Source organism: Propithecus coquereli, unplaced genomic scaffold (genome assembly GCF_000956105.1).
Source record: "Propithecus coquereli isolate 6110/MARCELLA unplaced genomic scaffold, Pcoq_1.0 Scaffold127, whole genome shotgun sequence".
NCBI lineage: Eukaryota > Metazoa > Chordata > Mammalia > Primates > Indriidae > Propithecus > Propithecus coquereli.
The window spans coordinates 102,157-106,932 of record NW_012136858.1 but is presented as its reverse complement, the minus strand read 5'-3'; the positions used below and the strand labels follow the sequence as shown (position 1 = coordinate 106,932).

Below are 4,776 nucleotides of genomic sequence, written 5' to 3'. Positions count from 1 at the left end.
TGTATATGTTACATATGTATATATTAAATACATGTGTATGATATAAATGTATAATATAACTTTTAATGAAGGGATTTTTACCAGTGGGGACAGTGGTAGGTGAGATAGAGTCAACAGCTGTAAACAAATTTTTAAAGCTGATTTTTAACATGGTTCTCTTATTGCCGTGAATAGGTCAGTAGACTCAGGTCACAAGTATAAACGTATTTCTTAAAGAAGCTGAGCTCACTCAATGCTCCTTACTCCAGAAATGTTTGATTTGGATTTGCTGGGTTGAAGATACTTTTAGGATTACTAGTAAAAAATTTGATGTGCTTTCAGACTGCAGCTAGAAGAGTCAAGTTTAGTATCAGTAATTAGCCAATCAGTAGTTAACATACCCATTATTTTTATTTTGTTTTTCTTAATTGGAGCAAGTTTTCTCTGTCCCCTGTCCAGTATGCAGAAATAAAGTTGGTGAGGACAAGAAGTGGGAAAAGAAAAAAAAGTCCCAATTATTAACCTTGCATTTGTGCCTTTTCTCTTGAATCCTCTTCGTTTTCCCAGTAAGAGAATGCCATGCTCTATCATTGGGATTTTGAAGCCTTTCTCCAGCTTTTTTATTGGTTCAGAGATAGCCCAGAGTCAAGCAGTTTTTTGGACAAACCATTTGCTTCTCATCAAGTCATCCAGACCTATCTGCAGTGACACTTTGGCAGGGCCAAGTGGGGAAGTGTGCATAGTCCTGTCAGGAACGATGAGCCCAGTGCTGCGAAGAGAGCAGGGCATCGCTGGCTTACATGAACTCACACGCATGCAGCTGCTTCCCAAAACAGTGTAAAGAAAACCAAACACACCCTGTTCTTTTCTGTGAGAAGTGGGCAGGTTTCTATTGTCTCTTGGATGTGTATGACAATCAGAACTTTTAGGCAGAAGATAGTGGAAGATTTAATGTTTTTTTTCTTTTAAAGATTATTTAGGCATATTAAGCTAAAGAAGTGAAATTTTGGATAATTATACAATCTTTATTTTATTTACCATTTATCATTTATCATTTTTTTATTATTTATCACCTTGTATTATGGCGTGTTGTCAACAAAATTCCACCCCACCACCATTAGGATTTATTCTTGTTTTCCCCAGAACATTGCAAGTTTAGCACACACTGAGACTTCAGTAATTGGGAGGAAAAATGGAGAAATCCTTGCATTGTCCTGGCCACAGGGACATAAGGATTTGGCTTCTAGAATATGTTCTTACAAATTGACCAGGATCTAGTCAACTTCAAAAGTAGTAGCATCTCTCACCGGCCACTCTGGTGCTTGAGCCAAAGGGTAAATGCTGACTGTATCTGAAATAGGATGTCCCAGTCAAGCTGAGGAAGGTCTAGGATGTGGCCATCAGAGCAGGGTTTGAGGCAGTGTGTGAGGCCCAGGAGTGAGTTGTGGGCCACTGTTCTCCCTGGGCTTCCAAAGGAGGCCCTGCTGAAGTAACTGCCCTTGAAACTTCTCTTCCACATCTGGCTCTCCTTCCCTTTCCCCCCTGCTTCTTCCACCACCTCCCACTCCCACCTAAGCCCTCCTCCTGCCTCCACCAGACCCAATGGGGACAACTTCTGAAGAATCCCAGTTGCTTCTCGCTGGGGTCTGTCTCTGTAATCCTCACACCTGGAGGGTCTCATGTACTCCTCCTCCTTTGCTGGAGGCTTCTCCTTAGTCAAGCCCCACCCTGCAGATACTGCGTGCCTTGCAGAATCCAAGTCCCACCACACCTGTCACACCAGCGTTTGCTGCACACTGAGAGGAGTCCCCCTGTGTCTTGGTGGGTTGGAGGTGGTACGTGGGGGAAGTTCTTGCCACTGAACTGGGGAAAGTGAGAAGGTTTGTGTTCCTGCCGCACTCTGTTGAAACTCATGATGTGTTTTCTCAGAAGCAAAGATGATGAGGTTCTAGAATATTGTTAGTAGCATGTTATTTTGACTCTGTGATGAGCACCATTGACTGTGGTAGCCTGATATAACCTATTTCCATAGGAAAATCTATTCTGGGGTCTCAAGGATGTCTTAACAATGGACTTTGATTCTACAACTGCTTGGGAACCGTCTGTTTCTCAAATTTCCCCCAGGAGCTTATTGTTTTTCTACATCACGATTCTGAGCTGGTTCTAGTTTCATGATCAGTATAAATCAGAGTCAAATAGCAGGATCCTAGAAGTGAGTAATGCTGAAAAGAGAAAAAGTTTTCCTGAAAACACCTTTCCAGAAAGCAACACATAAGCTGGATTCCTTATTCTGAACAACAACTCAGAACGTTCTGACTTTGGATTTGATTCCTGCTTAGAATATGCCGGAAGAGGGAAATAGGATAGGGAGTTGGGGGTCAGCCCACCTGCACTGGCTGTGCACCTGAATCCAAGGTTTCAGTAAGTCTCTTCCTCTGCCTCCTCTGACATCTGCCCTCTCTGTCCATGTTCTTCTCAAGGTATTGTTATTAGAATATGTGTGGGTGTCACATGATGCAAAGAACAAAGATTTTGAAATATCTCTTTATCAAAGCGTTTTTCCCTAATTCTTCCTGGTAGGATCTAAGTGATAAGTTGTTTTTTGAATGAAAGAGCTGTGATAATCAGTTTCCTTAAATTGACTCCACCCTGGCAAACTTGGCTTAAGACATGGGGTGAGTTCTGAGGGATGGTTAGACTCAATTCATATTTTCTTACAGCTTGTTCTCCTTTTTTGTCCACATCACTTCCTTTGCAATGTCATTAAATCATCTCTGTCTTTCTTTCATTTTTTTTTTTCTGGCTGTTTGGTTTCCTTGCTGACACTACTACCGGTCTGAGCAATTTCACTGTTTGCGGCACCAAGAAGTAAACTGGCTCCTTGGTTAGCACTCTGAACTTGGGAAGATTTTTGAAGTGCAAAGGAGCAGGAGTAGTACCATACTACTACATTATTAATAACACAGTGTTGTTTTTCTTGTACCCTTGAAATATAGGTGAGCTTCTCATCATCTGAGAAAATTCTCAGGCCGCGAGTGTCTTCCTTTTCATTTTCACTGCATGGTGCTTGGTTAAGTCTTATCTTGGGATAGTGAACCTAGACCGCAGAAAAAATGAAAAGCAAAATAAACAAAGAAGCCGCCAACAGCAAAACAAAACCCTTGCAAGGCTGCCTATGGACTCTCTGCTAAGCTCTGCTCCATGCATAACCTCCTACTAGGGGACGCAAGTGGGTTTGGGAAACTGTTCAGTGAAGATCAGAAGTTGAAGCTCAAGGCTACTATTAAAAGGCAGGCCTGTCTTTGACATTTTTGTTTTCCTCCAGAGACCTTTCACAGTATCTCTCATTGCAAAAAAGACTCTGAATAAGAGCCAATAATTACCACAATGGATATTTAATATTTATTGTGTTAAGTTCCTAATAACCTTTAATCATTGTAAATCATGTAAACTTATTAAGAATCCCAACAAATTCGTGAGGAAGCATTTCCTAAGGTGATTTATAAAACTACAGAGACCATGAAATTTCAACAACTCATTCCATGAAGTGAAAATAATTTAAAAACGAATATAAATGAAAACAAATATGGTGTCTGGTTGTGACTTAAGTGGAATATTAATGAAAGTTATTTGATGTTATTTGTTAAGTCATGAAAAAATAACTTCAGGTTTTTATTACTAACAAAGCAGTTTTACTCATTATTCATGATTCTGAAAAGCTTGCTTGCAAAGTCTCAATGGCTTTCTGGTCTGTAATATTAAAGTTGGAAGATCATTGCCTGTGGACATGAAACTTTTGTTTTGTTTTTTGACTGGCCACTAACATAGGACAGTGACTGGAAATCTCTTGATTTCAGAAATCAAGCAAGTGGAAGAGGGGAAGGGAGGTGGGTAAATTCGCACCTAAGCGGTACAGTATACACTATCTGGGTGATGGACACACTTATAACTTTGACTCAAACTGTACTAAAGCAATTCATGTAACCAAAACGTTTGTATCTCTGTAATAGTCTGAAATAAAAAAAGAAACATATAAAAGGGAAATAAAATTTGAAATTAAAAAAATAAATTAAAAGCGAGGATATGCAAAAAATAAAAAGAAAAGGAGCAAGTTCAAATGCAAGAATTGATGGATCATGTAGTAGGAAATTTGAATTCTTACTTTTTCTTATTTGTATGCTCTGATTATTTAAAAAACTCAAAATCTTGCTATTCTCCTTTTCACTTTTGAATGATAGCTCCTGCTCCCCTCTGCGTGCTGCTCCAATATTTTATTTGCGGGAATGCTCCATGATGGATATGTATGTTTTTTCTTAGAGAAAAGTTCCTTCACATCTCAAATTCCTGGGTAAAATCAAACGCTACCTCTCCAGCTTGTCTGTGAATGACAATTATAGATCCTCATGCCCAGTTAGTCCTTCCCACTGTCTAGGCAGATGTCTTCTAAATATCTGGGTTTTATGTAGATACAACTTATCTAAATAGTGGCCTGATGGGACACAGATTCTTTTTTAAAAATTCCATTTGCATTTTATTTCTGATTATAAAAATTATGGCAAGAAATTTGGAAATTTCAGAAAGTTTCATGAAAATAAGAGTCAGCAGAAATTCCGTCATCTGGAGAGAGACACTGCTAATATTTTGTATGCTTTGTATGTTATTAATTCCTTTTTTCCTTTTAAATATTTATTATCACAACTAATACATACAGGATCGCCAAATAAAATAGAGGATGTCCAGTTAAATTTAAATATCAGATAAAAAATGAATAACTTTTTGATATACGTATGTCCCTTA

General features: G+C 38.8%; 1 pseudogene; it reads left to right on the top strand.

The window, feature by feature from the left end:
* Positions 1–4,262: 4,262 nt before the first annotated feature.
* Positions 4,263–4,776, top strand: part of LOC105805302 — a 6,839-nt pseudogene continuing 6,325 nt past the window's right edge.